Source organism: Pinus tabuliformis, chromosome 8 (genome assembly GCF_031772625.1).
Source record: "Pinus tabuliformis cultivar Carrire ecotype Pingquan chromosome 8, CPIR1, whole genome shotgun sequence".
In the NCBI taxonomy this organism is placed as follows: domain Eukaryota; kingdom Viridiplantae; phylum Streptophyta; class Pinopsida; order Pinales; family Pinaceae; genus Pinus; species Pinus tabuliformis.
In genome coordinates this window covers 498,862,144-498,885,791 of record NC_142294.1, presented here as the reverse complement: position 1 = coordinate 498,885,791, position 23,648 = coordinate 498,862,144, and positions in this window count along the sequence as shown.

Here is a 23,648-nt window from a genome sequence, read left to right as displayed (position 1 = left end):
AAGTAATCTCAAGAGGTCAAGACCCTATTCCCAGGAACAGGAATCTTCAGCACTTGGCCTCTCTGTTCTAATCACACTGCAAGTAAAAGAAAGCAATCAATGGAGCAAGACCCTATCCCTCTGTACCGGGATCTTCAGCACATGCTCTCATCATTCACTCGTGCAATCAATACATGTAGCGCTAAGAAACAGAGTATCACAAACCATGTAACTAGTGTTTCAGCAACAGAACTAAACACAACCTAAATACATAAGAAATGAACAACTACAGGAATGAAGGGGTGAATCTTGTGAGGAAGGCGGGCCCTTTCCTTCTCACAAGATTCCCCAAGAGAAAGAATTAAACTGGAATGCTCAAAACAGGTCTTTATTCATCTGTCTAGAAAACTGGTACATACAAAAGAGGAGACTAGCTCCTGTCTCACACGATGCTGTTCTCAAAATTACAATTTGATCGATCCCTTCTAATGATGATGTCTCCTCTTTTTAAAGAGGAGGCATCATTTACAATTTTACACCAGAACGAAGATCTCGATTCTGTTCTAAACAAAACTATTCTGTTCTTTCTTAAAAAGAGATACTGTTACAACCGAGACAACAAAAATGCTATCTTCAAGATGATTCAGGTAACCGTATCTTCTGGCTGCTACTATTATCCACAAAAAGTTCTTCCAGAATCGCAAAACGCATAGCGGGAGTTGCGTGCTTTGACGGTTGTTTCAGCAACTGCGTTGGCTGTTTCAGCAACGGGGCAGCTGTTTCAGCAACGGGGCAGCTGTTTCAGCAACGGAGTTGACTGTTTCAGCAATGAAGTTCAGCTGTTTCAGCAACGACCGCTCATTCCCAATAAGACATATATTATCTGCGATCTTTGACTTGTGTTAGCAACAATGCACTTCAATAATTGATAAAATATAAGAGTATTATGGAATTAAATGTAAGACAGATTAATCATATAATAAAGAGAAGGTTTCCATATACCTTAGGATATAGTGAATGAAAAAGACATTGGAGCTTATGGTTTTGAGAGTAAAATGATATGAAAGTATATAACAAAATGATACATATTGGAGTCCTAACACATGGCAGTCTCTTTTTTCATACAATCACTGCATCATACTACCATAAACACATAATTGTCAGTGTATAAATAAATATAACAATACACCAGTTATCTTACCTTGTTTATCCAAGCATGCTACCTTGTAACTGAACACGTACAACTGTCAAGGAAATCCAATTTCTTGATGAATTCGGTCATTGTTGGAAGCCAACTTTAATACCTTTCAATTACATGTTCACGAATATAGTACATATCCGCATAATCTCAGGGAAAATCAAGGTTAAGAAGACTTCTTGCATTCATGAAAGAACTCATTCATTTGGAATTGCGGACTCCAAAAATAGTCAAAATAATTCTAACCCAATTCCCTTTTTTTACCTTTTACCTTGCTGCAATCGAGTCTTACTATGTACTTTCACATCACCCAACTGTTAGCTATATAAACAAATCAACTATTAACTTGTCACACTAATACCATGCATGTTTCCTTGCAAATGTTCACATATGTTAATAATATGTTCCAAAGGTAAAGACATCATGTATATTAATTATCTTTTGCCAAGACTAACAACCATGCCAAAATTAACAATCAACTCACAGTTATTAATCTTAATACTACAACTAGCACTCACTTCACACTCAAGCACATATCAACTATCTTAACACATAATGTGTTAGTACAACCATCTTGAAACAAGATCATTCTTTCAGGAAATCTTATAGACATATACTCATATCATGCAATTAATCAAACATTCAAACAAAATATAAACGACATAATAGACACCAAACACTCAAACACCCAATAGAAAACATAATAAAACACTCAAACACCAAATAGACGACATAATCAAATTCATACCTCAATGTATCTCAGGGGAGGCTATCACATCCGCACAAACAATCCAGATTAGTATGACATAATATCACAAACATATCAACTCATAACTGAATGTCATAACCCTAACCATCTGCACATAGAATCCCAGATTAGCACGATACCTATAACATCAAGAACTTAACGCAATAACCATACTCGTCATGTGTATGGCCACAATGCATACAAAAACAAGTTACTATCATTCATGACTATCCGATGCATATGCATATAACCAAACTAATTAACTAACATCTATCATATATGTAATTGCAACAACCATAGTCTGACAGACATGTACATAACCCTAATGATCATAACAACCATTAACCAACACACCTCATTGTAGTTCAGGGGAGGATATCTTGTCTGCAAGAAAAACTAGATTAACACGATACATTTATAATCATAATCATATCAATATATAGATATCATGCATGGCAATACCATGACCTCATGCATGACAACCATGCCCATAAAAATTCATGCATAACAACATATAAACATTCACATGCATAACAAATGCATATAAAACCGACATGCATTCATGACAAACACAACCCAAAAACAACATCATCAACTTCTACATGTCAACACAATTGCAATGTAGTAGATCTAACCTGCAATTGTATTAAAACGACAAATATTCCCAAGAAATAACACAATAGATGATAGAACTTCATATATTTATTAATATCAAAACCCTTGAGGTAGGGAAACACCATACAATTACTCATTAAGGAAAGAGAACACTCCACAATCCATACACTTGTAAATACAATAATACTTGACATCTTCAATGGGGAGTCTCTAGTCTCTATATAGGCTTCATACATAAATACCATGGGTATCTAAATAATATACATCTAATACCATGGGGTTATCACATTATTCCCTAACTACTTGTGGTCCTTTACATAATGTGTGCTAACGGATTTATTTATTAAATCTGGCCCATCACATTATTACATTATTCCCTTGGGTACCTCCCTTTGTACCGCATATTATCCCCCCTAGGTATACTACATTCCACCCCCCCTAAACATGTTTCATCCCTGAAACATGAGAAGAACACAAATAATAATATCTACTCAAAAAAGTAGTCCACTAGTACCATGCACGTGCATCTAGCCATCCCAGAGAAAGGTGAACACTTGATCTAGTTGGTGCCTCGCTCGCTTGAGATGGAAGTTGTTTCTAGTGGTTCCTCTACGTCGATGTGTTGTGGGTGTTTCATCGCACCTCTCTGTGTGTTGTCCATGGGTTGTTGTCTTTGTTGCTAATTCTTTTCCCCCTTTCTGCTTGTTGTATGGTTGGGTGGTACGAGTGGTGATATGCTAAAGTTTTAACTGATGGTGTATCTTTCTTCAATTCGCCACCTGATGGAGCCTGAGTGGTATCTGGTACCTATTGTGGTGCCTGTGGTTGTTGCTTGTCTTCCATTATTACTTCCACCATAGACTCCTCATCTGATGTGTTAGTCCCTGTAGCGTTTTTTGCTTGGGCCTCCTTGGACCCTCCCTGTTTACTGATGGAAATATCTTGCAATGTAACTTTCTTCTTTTAATACCAAAGCTTTAGGAATTTATTCTACACATTAATATTGACAGTACCAATGGATTCCATCTAAGGGTATCCCAAAACAACATCCACATTATCCATATCTGAAGTATAAAAATCAGAATGCAACACATACTTATCCATTAAAATCTTCAATTCTTTATAAATTTGAACATCCTCATTATCAACATGTGTGTTTTCAATGTGTTTTGCTCGAACTTGAAATTTTTTTTCCAAATTAACATTGATAAAATTATGTTGGCCACTAGGATTGATAGACACAATGATCTTCTCTTTCTAAATATATCCATGAACCTGTAATAAGGAGATAGCATCATAAAATAACTCCTTATGTTTCTCATTATCCTATTTTCTAGCACAAGACCATTTGTCCAAAACGAATTTTTCAAATTCTTCATCAAGAAGGCTTACCAACTTCTTTCTGTCAAGTGAGTCCCATCATATGGCCGCATCATCTTTAAAACTATGCCATTCTAGATTTTTCCAAATTGTCAACCATGTCAACTTATGACTTTTTAGGAATTCTTCGGTAGTAGGACCATTATCTTTTCTTGTAAAAAATATCTTGCTAGAACCCTTAAAAGTAGAGTAAGGGTTTTGAAGAAAATCACTCACTTTGGTGAAAATTTAAAATGGGCATAACTCAATCAATATGGATCAGAATCCTTATTATAGCCTAGTTTCGAAAATGGAACGTCCATTCTGCACCTTCGTAAGTGATTGAAATCTCGTTTTGGGCAATCTGGAAATGCAAATTTGTGTTGAAACTGTCCCACCATCACAAAAAAATTCTGAAAAAGAGTTGATTTTAAATCAGCGATATCTCCCTCATCTAGACTCTGATTCAACCAATTTTTTTTTATTTGGTTGATTTTCAATAGGAACTCAAATCTGCAACTATTTTAACAAAATTACCCACACAAACTACAAAAGTTTACTAGAAATCCGTCGTCCACAAATTGCCGTCAGAAAAATTTCTGCAAAAAAAACTGATTTTAAATCAACGATATCTCCCTCATATGGACTCCAATTGGATTGTTTTTTTTTAATTGGGTATTTTTTTGCAAGAAATATATATATATATATATATATATATATATATATATATATATATATATATATATATATATATATATATATATATATATATATATATATATATATATATATATATATATATATATATTGTAAATTTTCACGAAATATTTCAAATCTTATTTACAAACTCGCCACCCAAAAAATTCCTGCAAAAAAAAAAATCTTCTCGCTTTGCCCAAGAAAGAGGTCTGATACCACTTGTAGTAGATCTAACCTGCAATTATATTAAAATGACAAATATTCCCAATAAATAACAACTAAATAATAGAAATTCATATCTTTATTAATAGAAAAACCCTTGAGGTAGGGTAACACCATACAATTACTCATTAAGGAAGGAGAACACTCCACAAGCCATACACTTGTCAATACAATAATACTTGACATCCTCAATGGGGAGCCTCTAGCCTCTATATATGCTTCATACATACAATACCATGGGTCTCTAAATGCCATATATCTAGTACCATGGGCTTATCACATTATTCCCTAACTACTTGTGATCCTTTACATAATGTGGGTTAACTACTTTATTTATTAAATCTGGCCCATAACATTGTTACATTATTCCCTTGGTTACCTCCCTCTATACCCCATATTATCCCCCCATGTATACTAAACATCCAATAGATGTTATAATTAAACACTCAAACACCAAATAGATACATAATCAATCTCATACCTCAATGTATTTTAAGGGAGGCTATCACATATGTACAATCATTCCATATTAGTATGACATAATATCACAAATATATTGATTCATACTTGAATGTCATAAACCTAACCATCTACAAGAAACCCATATTAGCATGATACCTATAACATCAAGAACTTAACGCAATAACCATACTCATCATGCATATGGCCACAATGCATAAAACAACAAGTTACTATCATTCATGACTATCCGTTGCATATGCATAAAACTGAACTGATTAACCAACATCTATCATACATTTAATCGCAACAACCATAGAATGACAAACATGTACATAACCCTAATGCGCATAAAAAAAATTAACTGGCACACCTCATTGTATTTCAAGGGAAGGTATCTCGTCTGCAAGAAAAACCATATTAGCATGATACATCTATAATCATAATCATAACAATATATAGACATCACACATGAAAATACCAACTGCATACCATGACCTCACGCATGAAAACCATGCCCATAACAACACATAGACACTCACATGCATAACAAATGCATATACAACCGACATTCATTCATGACAAACACATCCCAACTACAACATCATCAACTTCTACATGTCAATACAATTGCAACAATGACCATCACCATGCATACACATCAAACACATATACAACCTACATGCATGCATGACAAAAACCTTCTACCCATCCTGACTAAGTGTTGAACCATGTTGTAATACCACTTTGTCGTATCGGATGTCACCCAAAGAGAATAGAACCCACTTTGATACCACTCTATAATGCTCTCCTACCACACTTACCCAAGCTTACCAGTCCACCAAGGTAAACATGTGATGAAGAGTTACTATGATATGACTCAACCTCCTAGATCACATTAAGGAAGTGGAATCAACAAAACCAAAACCTTACTGACCTCCCTCAGGTGCTACAGGACCCCCAAGGGCTAAACCACCCTTCCAGGTGTCCAAACCCTGAGTTAACCTTCTTTATCACCGATCTGAACCCCCAGTCGCATGCACAAGCCTACAAGGGATAGATTGTAGGCCTCCAGTCGCATGCACAAGCCTACAAGGGGGAGACTGTAGTATTTTTCAACTAGTTTTGTGCCTGCGACTACGAGATTTGAGCCAATTTTTCAGGTCTAGGATCTAGGCCACTGCCCAGAACTTGATAAAACTTTCCAAAATAATAAATGTCACAAAGACAAATATTCTAACACAAAACTTGATCAAGGACTTTTCCTAAGCAAGCCTAACCATGAAAAACATTCCGGCAAACACATGATGAACATGTAATCTACATGCCATAAATACACATTTGAACATAGGGGTATCATACTTATTTGAGAATCATCAAGAAGGTCTCATGACTTCTCACAATAGCTGCATTATCATCTATTAGATCATATATTCATTAACCATTCATTTACTAATCAAAACATGATGAGATCCATAACTCAAATCTATTATAAAACCATGCTTATAACCAACATATAACCAAAACAATAACAGTGATGAAAAACCATCAAAGCCACATAATAACAATCATAAATACTCATGAAATAAAATAGAAAAAGAGAGCTCATATTAACATATGAAAAGACAACCAAGTCAGGGACTTCCACGTACCACCCAACCGTAGATAGGGTTGAACCAAATCTTTCTTTCAGCCAATCACCCCTGTTCCATATGCCATGCATGAATGTGGGACTCACAAAAAAACCAACCAGGTCTTCCTCATGCTTACTGTGTATCCCACCATTACCTGTCAAGGGATTCCTAGGCCTGAAACCCTCATCTATACAACCAGGATTTACCATATATCTCGCATTACCGACCAAGGGATTCCTAGGAAAAACAATAAACATACACTACCAGGATTTACCACAATCTAATCATATACCGGTCCAGGGATAATTAGGCCTATACAAGCATGGATGTTGTTAGCCAAAAAATAATGGATGGGTTGAGACCCCGGGTTCAAGCACAGGGGCCAACAAGGGTTCCATCGTAGTCTAGCATAACGCTAACATTTTCACCTTATTAAGGAAGAATAAAATGTCTCACCCAAGGCGTGTCGCGACCTTAGTTAGTTAAGGGATGAACTGAATTTAGTTATCAATACCCCATAAACCCAAAACTAGAACATTTAGAAATCCACTCATAACGGCTCAAGTATTCAAGGAGAAAGTATATTCCACATGTACAAACATATTTATTTTTTTATAAGCCGCATAAATTCATACACAAAGTTTCTCATATATCCTCATAACTCCTTCTTCTATTAATTTCCACAACACTACAACAATACATCTGGATCAAAGGCCTCATTGACATAATACATACTAGCATCATAGAGCAATAAATAAACAAGATGATATAGGATAGTGTGGGCTCAAAAGGCTCCACAACAAAATTTTGGTATCCTCCTTGCCTCTCTCCTCTTTTTGGCTTTTTCCCTCAGCTTTCTTAAACCCCGCGCTTGCTTGGACTGCTACTTCTCCCTTGGATGCTCTACCTTTTTCCTTTTTTGGCCACCTCTATTACTCGGCTACGTCTACTTCCTCAGTTGTCAACATTCCTTTCAGCTCGATTGTGGCTTCCTGAGTCCTGATTTCTCTGGCCATTCTTCCACAACTGCTAGTCTTTGGCGGGTCCCTTTTCCTTATCCAACTGTCTCCTCCATGACTTCCCAATGGTTACCTCTGGGAAAAATGTGGTCAACCTTCAAACATCTCAAAATTTGGCTCTCAAAACGAAGGACCCAACATGCCCCGACCACATTCCATTGACTCATCCCCAAGTCAATCATTTTCCGATGCTAATGGTGTTGTTGATGCTTTTGGTGCTTCCTGCTGTTGTGGTGTTCCTTCCTATGCTACTTCTCCTTAGCCGATTCCCTCAAAAAAGGAAATTCAAGTAGAGAAGACAACATATACATGTGAACAGTCTTTGTGCTTGAAGGATGGGCTATAAGTGTACCATTTGTATTTTCAGTAATTGAGTGGATAACTGAGTCTACCTCCATTTCTGTTTCAGTACTAGGTAGAGTTCTAGATGGAAGTATGTCTAAGATGGTGGTAGAGGTGGAGGTTGGTGCGAGGTGAGGGATTGCTTGGCCTTGGGGATGCATCGGAAGTGGAAGGTGGATTTTCTTCGGTGATCGGTGTGCTAGTGTGAGAATGGGGTTCTTCATGAGTAAGGTCAACAACTTGGGTAGAGGTGGTTTTAATCTTTTTCTTGGGGATCGATGGCGGTTTGGTGGTAAGGGGCCATGGATTCATAATTGTAGGTTAAAGATGAGAGTGGGGGATCACTACAAGAATTGAAGCAATAACAGTGCTATAATTCAAAGAAACAAGCAGCCTTGAACTTTGAAATTCAAAAAAAGTAGGAAAAGGACTTACGTATGCTCCGAGATTCACCATATTGTCCTGTAAGGATTGCATGCACATCTCAAGCTTCTTTATGATTAGGTTCAGTGTCTCCTTGGCCATCCAATTCCTTGATGTCGAAGGTGTTTCTCCAAGTAGTGGTTGAGGCACCATTCCTCCAAAAAGGTATATACAATTCCCCTACCAAACTTCTTTGCAATCCCAGGCTAGGAAGAGACTTCCATATGGAATGCTTCCTCTGTTAGCATAAAATTTTTGAACCGCATCTAAAATGTGTCAAGGTTGATACACTTTGGCCGCATCCTAGTGTTGCCATGGCTTACGCCAAACCAAATATCCTATGAGTAGTCATCAAGGAGAAACATTGGGATTCTTGATTTGGACCTGGTGACCTCCAACATTTTCTTGTACCATCCGACAAAGGAGGCCTCATTGATTTCTTTGCTACTGGGGTCCTAAGATGTCCACCATGGTAAATACCTGAGTGCAAGTGGCTAGTATTCAGTAACCATTGTCATCCCTCTGTCCTCTAGTGGACACCATTTCCACATGGCCAATGTGACAACGATATATCCATATATAAAGTGAGTAGCCCTTTTATAAACATCTTCACAAGCATCAAAGAGTTCATTTAAAAAAAATACACCAATTCAAATGTGTGCCTTGTACACAATCCTCTGTGACTAAAATGGTGTCCAATGTGCACTTGCCTCTCAAAAAATGTTGCATGATCTTTCCAGCAATCATTTAACAAACGAATTTGATGCTAGGATTATTAATTGGTTCTATCACAACACCTTTCCTTTCACGTTGGGTACCATACCTATTATAGTAATTGTCGTCGCATGTTTTCTTCCCCCACTTGGAAGAATTTTGAAAGGAAGTTGATATGGCAGCTTCGACAGAAGACATCGCTATGAGTCTATGGATTTCAACAACGTGGATTGGGTATTCCTTGTTGAGCCATAGAGACCCTCCATGCATCATGTTGATGAGAAATTTTGTGCATTACATTGATGCTCCAATCATGCCAAATACTAGAAGAATCCTTAAATTTAGCAACATCGACCTCTGTAATCCTTTGAAGTCTTCTATAAGTTTCATCTACTAGCTTTCATTGGCTTTGATGAAAGCTTTTGTGTAGACTTCCCGCTTGAGTGCTAGAAACTGGAATGAGTATGAGAGATCATTGTCTACAATCATAGCCTTACCACATTTTCCATAGAGATGCTCTGCCTTTGTAATTCTTGAATCTGATTCAATGTCTAGAACATAAATTATAGTCTTCTTCATGGATGCAATGCAATGGTGATACACAACAAACACGATGGGCTTAAAACTGGGTTGGGAACAGGTGAAGTTTTATACAGACTGGGCAATTTGACCACCTCGACATTTGATAGTGAGAAGCTTATCATTTCCATACAAATTAAATAGAAAACATCGACATGACATTTTTTATTAGACCACTTAACTAATTAATACAATGACTTTCCCCACTCAATCCTAACCGTGGTAATAATGAAGATGGTTGAGCTAGACCTGATTTGGATGATGCAAAAACTGGAAAAGTAGGGTGGAAATGATGGGTAATTTTTGTGCTATGATGGCAGACGCCTAGAATTTGATGAACCGATCATGCCAGAGATATTAGGGAGATATTTAGCCAAATTCGAACTAACACAGGGAATTATTTCTTAATTATTATGAATACAGTGGATGACATGTGTGACTCCTTCCGCAACCAAAAGAACTGACAAAAATTTATTGTTGACCGACTTCAACTGGAACAAATGACCAAATAAATTAATTGTCGCAACTAACATACTAAAAAAAAGGACTGAATAACTCTACCTAAACCTACCAATGGTTCCCTTTCAGAGAGAAAATCACTTTGGTGTAGTACTGGTTGATCCATGGAAAGGTTTCAGGCGTGCACCATTCACCCATCCAGGCAGTAGGACTCCATCCAATTGTGTGAGCTTGACAACTCCTGATTCTTTCACTTCCACAACTATGAATGGTCCTAACCAATGCATTTTCAACTTCCTAAGATGCTTTAAGAACTTATTGTCATATAGCAGAACATGTCCTCCAACTGTAAAATATTTTCGCTTGATGTGTTTGTCATGTCATGCCTTTTGCCTCTTCTTTTCAACAGTTTGGTGGAAGTCTGCCAGAAACCTAGCTTCATCTAGCTCCCATAGTTCTTCCAACCACTTTGAAATTGATTCATCTTTTATCATGCGAGTGAATTGCGTAGTAAAACGGTTGGGGATTTTAAACTCAACAGGTATTACGGCTTCTCGACCATACACAAGTTGGAATGGTGTATACTTGTGCAAGTGCTTGATGGTTGTATGATAAGCCCATAATGTAGCTGGCACCCATTCATCCCAATAATCTCGATTGGCCGAGAAGATCTTGGTGATTCCCCACTCTACGATTTTGTCAAAGGCTTCTACAGTACCATTTTCTTGAGGGTGATATGTGTTGCTCTTATGGTGCCATATCATGATGTTTTGCTGCAATGAAGTGACCGTGTCATTAATGAAGTGGGTCCCCTGGTCACTAGTGAGGCTTCATTGGCACCGAAATCGAGAGATGATGTTCTCAAAGATGAATCTAGCGATAGTGTTTGTGGTGCAATCTTGAACTGGTGTGGATTTGACCCATCTAGTAAGGAAATCGATGGCAGTAATAATATATCTATCATGTGAGTGCCATACCGGTGGATTGATAAGTCCCACAAATTTGAATTCCTATTTCTCAAAGGCCTGGAGTGCCCATACTAGTTGAAAAGGGAGTTCATCCCAGTGCGATGGCTTTCCAACCCATTGACAAATATCACATTTCTTGGTGTATTCCCTTGCGGTGGTATTCCGACCAACGTGCCCACCCACAAATCTTGAGTGAGATTACCAAAATACATCCTATCTCTAATGGTTAAGAACACACCTTCGCAATATCTGATCAAGGCCAAACTTGCACAGTTGTCCTACAATCAACTGGTAATTGACAGTGTGAACCACCATGTGCCTTCGCTGCGTTATTGTGTACTCCTCCGAGAATTTACCTGTGGTGATAAATACTGCAATGTCATCCAAGTACTCTAGTATGGCTTAAACTTGAAATAGTCAACGTCGGGCAACTCATCATCTAATGACCCCCCAATTTCACCTCACTCTAGAGAGGAAAGATGATCAGGGACCACGTTCAATATTCCCGGTTTAATAATTACTTCAAATGTGAATTCATAGAATAGCAGAAGCTATATGCAAATCCTTCCTTCAAGTATAGGATTGTTCACTAAATACTTCAAGGCATAATGATCAGTGAAGAATTTGAATGGACTCCCTAGAAGATAGTGTCAAAAAATTTGTAGCGAATGAACCATCACAAGTGCTTCGTGCTTAGTCATGGTATAATTCCTCTTTGCCATGGATAGTTTTCAGGTAGAAAAGTGGATGGGGTGATACCTGATGCATCAATATGAACATGAAATTTCTTGTTCCAATCAGGATAAAACAGGATTGGTGCACTTGCTAGGTTTTCTTTTAGCATTTTGAAAGCAGCTTCACATTCATCTGAACATGTGAACCTTTTGACTTTCTTCAATAGATTTTCCAGTGGAGCGGTGGTCGAGGCATAGTTGCGGATGAACCTCTTGTAGTATCCTGTGTGGCCAAGGGTGTATCTCAGCTGTTTAACACTTGTTGAAGGGGTCATACTTAGGATCACTGTGACCTTAGTGGGATCAACACGACTCCCTCTTTGCAGACTATATGGCCCATAAGTATTTCGAAAGGGACAACGAATATGCACTTTTTTAGATTTAGAGAGATATGCATTTGCTTACAACGGTAAAACATCACTCAAAGTAAACTATAATTATTCTTTAGTAGACTGTAGATAGTCCAATCATCCATGTAAATCTCTAGAAACCTGGGAATATAATCCCTGAAGAAAATGATTACAATTCTTGAGAATATTGTCAATGCATTCTTGAGTCTAAATGGCATGACATGGTAAGAATAAGATCCCCATTCATTGGTGAATGTGGTTTTCTTCTTATCTTCATCTATAATATGGACTTGGTGGTAACCAAAGAATCCTTTTGTAAAAGAGTATGCTTCATTTCTTGCCTGTTTTCTAGAACCTCATCACTAAAGGGGGTGGGGAAGGGATCATGAACATAGGCATTATTCTGACTCTGGTAATCCAGACAAACTTGAATTTCTTCAGCGTCTTTTTTTTCCTGTATAACAATTGGACTAATCCACTCAGCCTCGTCAACTAGAAAAATAAGCCCTGCTACCAACATCTTGTTTATCTTCTTCTTCTCCTTCTCTTTGATCCTCGGGTTTAGCCTATGCAGCTGATGTTTCACAGGATTTACATCAGGTTTAAGCACAATATTCAGCTCCCCTAACTCCCCCTAAATCCCTTTTAGCTCTGCAACAGACACAATATTCTCTTAGAAGATCAAATATTTCCTTGGTACTATGCTCATCTGAGTAATCTCCAATCGAGGCTAGATTTGGATTCTCCTCAGTGTCAATGTTATGTTTTCACAACTTTAGAGGTAGTAGTTGCTTACCATCGGTTACAGGCCCATCTTCAAGACTTAATTCCCCTTCAGTTTCCTTGAATTTCAGATGTCCTAATTCCTCCAAGACATCCCCATCAAGCTCCCCATCTACCTTTCCACAAGTTATGACTTCATGGAATTTGGATTCATATATGTGCTCAAAGGTGATCTAGTCTATACATCCCTCCACCAACTGTCCTGCCATGAGAAAAAGTCTTCTGACATCTTGCAAAGCAGTCATCATTCTTTCATCACTATTTGTGAAGGAATATTCACTGATAAATTGAGTTGTCATATAGTCCCAATCATCATTATAACTTCCTATCTCTTCCTTTACGTACCATGTCTTCAGAAATGTTCCCAGGGTGTGTACAAAGTAGTGCACCCATAGGTCCTCTGGAAGCCCTTCTCTAATCCATCTAGCCTCACAATCCTATAGGTGTTGCCAAGGGTCGGAACTCCCCTAATACTTAATAAAGTTTTGCAGATAGTCCTTTGAATACTCAAATATAACTCTCATTTTTGTCTTAATCTCCTGCCATTCTCTGAGATGGTTGTGGTGAGACCTCCACTACCTTGCTGGTGTTGCTTGTAGGGAACATCCAGCAAGGGCACTTTGTGTTCTTCCCAAATAGTTGGATCAAATTCATTAAGAAAATTAGTAACAAAACCCGTGCCATTAAAAATAGGAAATTCTCATACCTTAGTACCAACCCAGTTGATACAATGGATCATGGTGCAACGCTTAGTGTTGATCTCATGTCCACTCTGCTGCCAATCCTCCCATGCAGCATTATATCCAACCTCCAATATTTGAATACATTTCCAGCTAACTGATACTCTTGTTGTCAGATTCATATAGTCTTCTCTTCTTCTCACCGTCAGCTGGTATAGCTGATCCAACAACTTGGGTGCTTCTCTATCTTATATCGGCTTTGTAAACCTTGGCCCTTAATAGGGGTCCAAAGGATGGATCAATCTGGTTCATTCTACTTCAAAGGTCACCATATCATTTTTTAGATCGATTATCACTTAATTTTCAAAAGCCCAGTCTATTCCAAGCAATTCCAGGTAGGGGTCTTTTTCCCCCAAAATATCTATTACTTCAAAGTCAGCACAAGTTTTCAACCCTGCTATGTCAACTTCTACATCTTCTAGTCTTCCAACCAGGAGTATATAATACTAATTTTCCATGTGTAGCTGAATCAGAGAGAGCACCAATTTGGGTCTTCCTAAGGGTTCCCATTTTTTCCTTGGTAGTATATTCACATCTGAGTCCAAGTCTAACATTGTATCCTTAATTTTAAAACCTGTAATCTGAGCATCAATCCATAACTCCCTCCATGTTCTCTTCTTGTTTCTGCGCACCCTACAAGAGTGTATTTTTGGAAGGTTAGCGGAAATGGATCCTTCCTCATCCACCCCATCCTTGAAAACAACTTTAAGACTTTCCTGAAACTGTCCAAGCATTTGGTCATCATTCACAATTTTTAGAAATAACTCGAACCATTTTTTTATGTGTCAATTATTGAGTTGTGATAGGTCTAGGTTCCTAGCTTTGAAAACCTTGGTTGTTCCCCTTGGGGCTCTCCACTCACAGTCAATTTGTTAAAGTTTTCGTGGCTTCCTTGTAGTACCACTTATTCTTATCATAATCATATGAATGCCTTCGTGAGGTTGGATTTATAACTTTTGGTTGTTCAACTGCCCCACAGTCAGCTCCGATATTCTTTCCTCCTTGGGCGAGTATATTAATGTTTGAGAGGGGAGTTGTCTCAGGCGCCCTTGGTTCAACATTGATTAAGTTGTCTCCCCTTTGGTAGTTTCACTCTTCCCATACGGAAAGAAACTCTTGACATCCTTTCGTTGTGTGTATGTTGACCCTACACTGGGAGCACTAGGGTCTTCTAGGTAGCAGACAATCTCTTGCAACATCCCCCTCTTGATCATAGTTGTAGCAATGGATTGGACCTTTGCCTCCTATTATTCCCCCTCTTGTTCCCCCACCTCCTCATCCTCGATGAGTCTCGTTGATCCGATAGGAAAATTGATCCAATTGATTAGCTAGGGCGTATAGCACTCTACACTGATTAGTATGGTGAGTTGGCGAAGCAAAAAATTCACAAAAAGTGTTGTTTGGAACATTGGAATATTCATGTAGCATTGGACAAAGATGAGGGATATGTCCATACGTTCTTCATATTTCACAATACTCGGTTGGTGTTGCATTTTATTGGTTTGGAAATGCATGAAACTAAATGTGCCATGTATATAGATATTGCATACTAATCTGTGCAACTCTAGTGGTGGGTAAAGATGTGAACAAATCCACTGACATGAAGGGAGTGCTCGAGGTCCCTCAACTTCTTTTTCAGATCTGCGATTTCATTATACAGTCCCAAAATAGAGGGGTCGTGGGAGGCTGCCTCTCCCCAGTGCTCATGTGGATATCCAACCATAACTTCAATTCGATTTTCTTGCCCCAAGGCGTCTTGCCGAGTATCGATCTTTTGTTGAGTCAATGATGTGAAAGTAAGTGGTAACAATGCTTTAATGAACCAATCTCGTTGATGATTGGGGCCAATCAGATAGCTTAACTTACTAATCAGATCTTTAAGCCTCTGCCTTAGCTCCCAAGAAGTTTCTCCTTCCCGTTGCTTGATTTCCCATAACTTAGACAACCATTATTGGTTGGTTTGGGGGAGGTTAAACTCTTGAAAAAACTCTCGTCTAACTTCATTAACGATTGGATTATGTTGTAATGTAGGCCATTTAATGAACCATCTCAATGCTCTTTCTCGAAGCGTGGTTTGAAATTCAATCATATCTGTAGCATCTGGAGTCTGGTGAGTGCTACAGATAGCTTCACATAGGTACCAATGTTACTTTAAGTCCTCATTCCCCCTACCAGAGAACTCGAGATATCAGGTAAAGCATCCCGCCATGTTTGATTAAACTTGTGGGATGTTATAAATCCTTGAGAACTAGCTTGTGATGGTCCTTAGAGACCTGCACTGCTGTTACTCTTTATACTACTATTGATACCATCATTGTAAGTGTCATGCACTCTATGAATCTTTATAACTTTAATTAACTTAGACAAACATTAACCAGGGTTATGAAAGTACCAGGGGAAGGTTGGGGGAGGTACTACTTGAGCTACTGGGCAACAAATCACTACTCACGGGGGACACATCATTATTGGAAAATAATATTCTCATGGTGAAGAGCATGTCATCATCTGAGCCTTCCTCGATGCCTATCAAGCCCATTCCATCTAGCGTTCCCTTCTATGTCGGCGGGGTGGAGTCTCTACTTCTTCTCTGACCCTCTATCACTATAGTTGGCTCGACCTCTCCTATTGGACCAGTCTTCAATCTAGCATTGTCCCCACTGCTACGTAACTTCAGTCTACTTGTGTCTCTTTGTCATTCTTCTGGACTGCGTAACACCACTCCTACTTGATGTATCTCTCTTTGTCTTCTATCAATCTCCTATAGAGCTCTCTCTTTCCATTCTTCATCTATCCATGCTCTCCTTCGTGCCATCAAATATATGGCCTTCTGGAAGTCATCCACATCCATTTCTTCAATATTTTCATAGTTCCCAGTTAGGTATCATCCCTCCCCTTATGTCCTTCCCCCAGTACCGGGCCTTTGAGCTACAATGGGTGGGCTCTGGAACACCAACAAGTTCTCTTCCACCACCAGAATCTTAACCCATAGCAAAATTTCCCTCAATAATCTTCCCCTGACTTGAACACAACCTCATCCTTAGAGAAGTATTGATGTCCTTCCACAACAAACTCAATAATGTACCCCTATAATGTGGCTTTCACCTAGAAATCAAACGCTCATGACTAATCTGTGTCAAGTCGTTGTAGTTCAAAAAGATCTGCTTCAGTTCAAGTACGAAGAGATCAGCTTTGTCTGTCGGCTTTTCCATTTATTTACAATCTTCGCAACCCTGACTTGAACACGACCTCAGCCTTAGAGAAGGAATAATGACCTTCTACAACAAACTCAATAATGTGACCCTCTAATGTGGTTTTCACCTACAAATCAACCGCTTGCATCAAATCTGTGTCAAGCTGATGTAGTTCAATAATATCTGCTTGAGTCCAGGTACGAAGAGATCAAATCTCTCTGCTAACCTTTCCATTTATTTGCAATCTCCGCAACGAATTGTAGAGCTCCTCCAGAAAATTGCACTGGCAGATCTCGTATTGGTCACTTGCAGGTTCTGCATACAGGATTTCTTCCTTCATCTTCCTCACACTTTGACAAAGGAATTGAGCTTGTTGAGAGGTGAATTTCTCTACTTATTCATGCCACCAATCTTGCGGATCCATATTAAATATCCTCAACACCATATTCTAGACCCCTTTTGGAAATTTTGAGTTCCCAACAATGGAACCATTTGTTGGCAGAAAAATAATGGATGGGTTGAGACCCTGGGTTTAGGCATAGGGGCCACCAAAGTCTTCTTTGTAGTCTAGCACAATACCAACATTTTCACTTTATTCAGGAATAATAAGGCGTGCGCAACCTTAGTTATTTAAGGGGATGGAATCCAATATCAGGATGAACCGCATGGAGGTTATTAGTACCCAATAAAACTAGAAGTAGAACATTTAGAAATCCACTCATAACAACTCAAGCATTCAAGGAGAAAGTATATTACACATGTAAAAACATATTAAAATTTTAAAAATCCACATAAAGTCATACACAAAGGTTCTCATATATCCCCGTAACTCTTTGTTCTATTAATTTTCATAACATTACAATAGTACATTTGGCTCGAAGGCCTTATTGACATAACATAAACTAACATGATATAACAATACATAAGTAAGATGACATCGGACAGTGTGGGCTCAAAAGGGTACACAACAACATTTCGATATCGTCCTTGACTCTCTCCTCTTTTTGGCTTTTCCCCTCGGCCTTCTTAAACCCTTCGCTTGCTTGGACTGCTACTTCTCCCTTGGATGCTCCACCTTTTTCGTTTTTTAGCTGCCTCTATTTCTTGGCTACATCTACTTCCTTGGGTTTCAATGTTCCTTTCAGCTCGGTTGTGGCTACCTGAGTCTTTATTTCTTTGGACATTCTTCTGCAACCGCTAGTCTTTGGTGTGTCCCTTCTCCATCTCAAGTTGTCTCCTCTGTGACTTCCCAACGGTTACCTCTCAGAAAAAAGTGGTCAGCCTCTAAGCATGTCAAAAATTAGCTCTCAAAAGGAAGGACCTAACAGATCCCTCCGGATTTCTTCACCGACACCGTGAGGAATTTTTCTATCTCCACCCTGAGGCTTTACTGCATATCCCACCATATACTGGTTCAGGGATTTCTAGGCTTTTTGGATTTTTACTAAAACCACCTCACTCAATTTCGAAACCTTCTGACAATCCAGCTCAACCAAGTAAGAGAACCCCATCACACCATGGCTATCCAGAAATGGAAAGGCAAGGCTAAAGCCACTGTCACACCTAGAAAAACCCATGCCAATGACAACAAGAGAACCAAATACATACATGCATGTACCATGCATCTATAAACCAACTAGGAAATAACACATGCAACCTATTACCTGTAATTATTCCAGCTGAAGATGCTTGATACCAGCTTTTCCTTGCTTGATCCTTGATTTACTTTTCTTTCTTGTCCCTCCTTTTCCTTCCTTTCTCCAATTCTAGAGTGATCCGAGAATTCTCTAAGTTTCCAAGAGTATGAGAGAGAGAATAGAGAGAGAGCTCCAACCCAAAGCTATCAAAAAGGCATGAGATCCTCATAATCCCTTTTACTATTGAGACCTCTATTTTCTTCAATTTCCTTCTCATGCAAATCTATGACCTTTAACCTTTCTTCTCTCCTAGTTTCCTTTATTTTCATAGATAAAATACCAATTAATGTCTCTTTTCCTTTCCAATGCCTTTGCCAATTTCCTTAGCCATAATAAACCAAAATGAACACCCATTAGGATGTTTTTCCCAACATTCAGCTTGGAATATGTGTCCCATGACATTGGTCTTATATTTTTTTACATGAATTTTTAACTGGGGTTGTTACAGGAAGGTAGTCATGATCATCTGTTTCCTAACCAAACTTATAACTTTGACAATCAACATCAATTTGTGAAATAGGGATCTAGTCATTACTAGGGGGATCTAGGAGCTTCATCATCTCTAACATCACCAACACTAGTGTGGGAAATTATTTATCTACATGATAGGGGTCTAGGTGTTAATTTGTGCTTCCACTTTCAAATCTAGTAACCTTCTTAATGCACAGGGGCTTCAGTTGGGGAGAAATTTCGTACCACGTGCGTTCATATTGGGGGATATATATTGAGGAAAAAATGACAATAAATTGAGAATACAATAAGGGGTAAAGGGTTTTATATTGGTAGGTATAAAAAATGGAGCTCAAAGTTAATGAAAAATATAAAGGGGTATAAAAAATGTTAATGAAAAAATGGATACCTACAATATCAAGTGAAAGTAGGGGATTTTTAAATTGGGAAGGTGTATTGGGTTCGTATTTATAGGGGGTTAAAAATGTGATTTTTAGAGGTATTTTCCAATATGTAGTAAAATTAAGGGCATTGTTTAGTATGCCATGAACGCACGTGATATGTTAGAGGTTCATTGATAAAATCCCCCGTATCTTGTTGGTGGGACAAACTATGGGTAAAGCCAGCCAATTCAATGGACTTGGATCAAGTTTAGCTGAGTTGAGAGACAGGATTATGTGGACTTGATTGGAAAAAAAAATATGGGGGGATACCCACTTGGTGGCTTTGGAGGTACGTTACTCATGGTACAAGGGGACCCAAATGGTAGTAATCTAGAAGCTAATATAGGTGGTACATTTCTAGTTGTGCCTTTCAAAACTATACCTCAATTTGCATAATCAAATTGAGATGTGATAGAGTTGCATCATACGAGAAGAATTAGATATATGACACATTAATTCCAAATACAAAAGAGTAGTTCAACTCTAATAAGCATCTAAGAGGTCTGAAACTTTATGGTCCAAGGAAGATGACTATCGAATAAGGAAACTTTCTCAGAGAGGAAGGCATACAAAAACTACTAGCACATAATCTTGACCCAACCCCAAACTTTCCTAGCAAGTAGAAAAATCTAGAAGGGGTGTTTTAAGCATTTAGCTCAACCATGATAAGAACGATGTAAGCTATGAACCCCCCAATAAGTTGATATTCTATAAAAAAGAGGCCCCACACTATCATGCTCTAGGAAAAAGAAAATATTTCTTAGATTCGACCATAGGTTTCCAATTATACTAATAATATAAAATACCCGAGTTTTTCATTTTGAACATAAGCACTAGATCTTGTTGATTCACCCTTCTAGGTAGGGTTTGGAACATAGGCACTTGTATCCCACTCAGCTTATAATAAGTGAAGGTAATTGATTTTCCCCATTGCTAGTCTCACCAAGAGTGTGAGGTGGAAAGACGTGAAGCTTAAGTTATAAGTGGTGTGGTCCCTTAAGAAACCAATTTCTTGGCTGTGTAGAAATTGTGCTTAAGACATTAATGTTTGTTATTATTGTCACTTATTTGTAAGATGTATCCTCAAGTGAAGGACCTGAAGGGCCTGACTTTTAACCCTTAATACTTAGGTGATATGAAAGTCTCAAAATTCCATTTGATTGCTGAATAAAAATGCTGAGTGAAGAATGCTTTAAGAAGTTAGAGACAATATATTTCTTTTCACAGAAACTATTATCTGTAACACTTTGGGAAGTTAAAGACAATATGTTGTTTTACACAGAAACTTTTATCTGCAACTTAGAAGAAATGTAGAAGGAGGAACTTTAAGTACAAGAATGCTCTTTTAAGAAATTTTAACTTCATTCACATAAGTAAAAAAAGACCTGCAACTTCATTACCATACTTAAAGAAAGGAAGATACATGATGACACATAACAGAGAAATCACAAATCATACCCAACAATGTGTGGAAAACTCCTAATTCTTTCATTAATCATCAATTTTATCAAGAATCCAATAGCCTAGTCTCCAGGTTCTTCAAAATTCAAACCCTTTTTCTATAATTTTGCCTCTTTTCATACATCATGAGACAATTGGTAATCACCAAAACTGTCAAACTGCTTAACTATCTCCTAACTATCTAAAGTAAAAATTACAGAATATTACATTTGAGGGTAAAAGACACCTCATTCTTCTCAAGAAAACAAAATAACAAGAAGTAACAGAAATTAGAAGGTGATGGCTGCTCGTTGTTCAAATATGTGGCTTGACTATTGATGAAGTTTCTCTATAGATGTTCTGATGATAACTAGACTATATTAACACAGAAAACTGCATCTTTACAAAACTTCATGCGTGGACTTGTGGGTTATGGGCCCACATATATATCGGAAGTGTTTTGATTGGCGGAAACAAAAAAGAAACCCGACCAATCACCGTCACCTTTGGAGTTTCAGTCATCCGCCTCTAATTTTATTTATTTTGCTAAAACAATGGAATTGGTTGATTTACACGAAATATGGCAAACCCTCAGTTACCACAGAACCAAAAGAATTAAAACTCCAATTCATAATCTTATTGCGCCCACCTTTTCCACAAACCTTTACCTTCCCCACGGAACCGAGAAGAAACAAAATTGTAGTTCATATACTTCTTGGGTCCGAAATTTATAATAAAACCCATGCACTTTTTGACGTGCTATCTATCGGATCTCGTCCCTTTTTGATGAGTAGTTGTGATCAATCCGGACTTCAACAATTTAAATTACATTCCATAAACCATCGCATCTGTTTTCCGAATTAAACCTCGTCCTTTTTAACGACGCGATTACCATCGGATCTGAATCCTTCAAGCGGACGGCCCCAATTAATTGAGGTTTTAACTCATTTTTATAATTTCTTGCATCCGATTTTGAATTAAATCTCGTCCTTGTTAACCACGCGATTACCGTTAGATCTGCTGCCTGTCGATCGGACGACTCAGATCTTCTCCTAGGTTTCTCACGTTCGCAAGCCATCAATAACATAAAACAAATAATTTCTTTCAAATTTCTGCATTCTCGTTTATTTCCGTTATAACATAATATTCGATTTTTTTTTCATTTTTGCGATAAAAATGAAAATTAAATTAAAATGACAATGGATGCTATAACATCTGGCTCCACCTGGGGATAGTGATTTTTCCACAGAAGCACTAAGAGCCGCAGATTAGTGCCTTCACCTTGGGCATGGATTCATATATTGCTTAGCCAATTTAAATTCTATGGAATTTGTACAATGAATTCACTTTGGTATGTATAATGACAGGATGCTTGTGCTTCAGAACAAGAAATAATGTTTGAGGTACTGCCCAATGACAGGCAACTGTAAAGATTCACCATCAATATTCTCTAAAAAGAATGTATTATTTGCCCTTGCTTCTATAATCTGAATGGGCCATACCAAAGAGGATCAAACTTCCCATGTTTTCCCTTATCTTCTCTTCTAGTATCCCACCTTAATACCAGGTCTCCAACTTTAAAATCAATTTCTTTGGCCTTTTGGTCAAAAATACCCTTCATATTTGATTGGTACATAATCAAATTATCTCTTACCTTATCCCTGCTTTCACTCATCTCCACTACCTTATGCATCCTTCTTATCAAAGCATTGGGCTCTTATTTTTCCTCCTGAATCATTGCAATCACAGGCTTCACAAGCTGACCAGGGAACAAAGATTGAGTTCCATACACTAACTCAAAAGGTGATTTTCCTGTAGACCTTCTTGTAGTCACTCGGACAACCCATAGAGCAAACTTTAATTTAGAATCCTAGTCTTTCTGATTCTCTGCAATAGTTTTCTTAAGCACCTTCATCAATGTTTTGTTAGTGGATTCATCCAATCCATTTCCCTATGGATGATAAGTTGTTGAATGAGATAAAATAACATTATACTTCTGACAAAAAGCAACAAACTTACTTGAATTGAACACTTGAGCATTGTCTGTTATGATTTTGACAGGGCATCCAAATCTGCTGAAAATATTTTCGTTTAAGAACTTCATCACCACTTGATCATTTACCCTTTTAGTAGGTATAGCTTCTACCCACTTAGTGAAATAATCAGTAGTTGTGAGAACCCACTTGTGTTGTCCACTTGAAGGTGGGTTAATTTCTCCAACAAAATCTAGTCCCCATTGTCTGAATGGTTCTTCTATGAAGACTGGGATCAAAGGCAAGGGAGCTAGCCTCTTCTTCTCAGCAAAAAGCTGACACTTCTGTCAGCTTCTGACAAACTTATATGTATCACCAAATAGGGTGGGCCAATAAAACCCAGCCTGGAGGATTTTATGTGCATTAACCT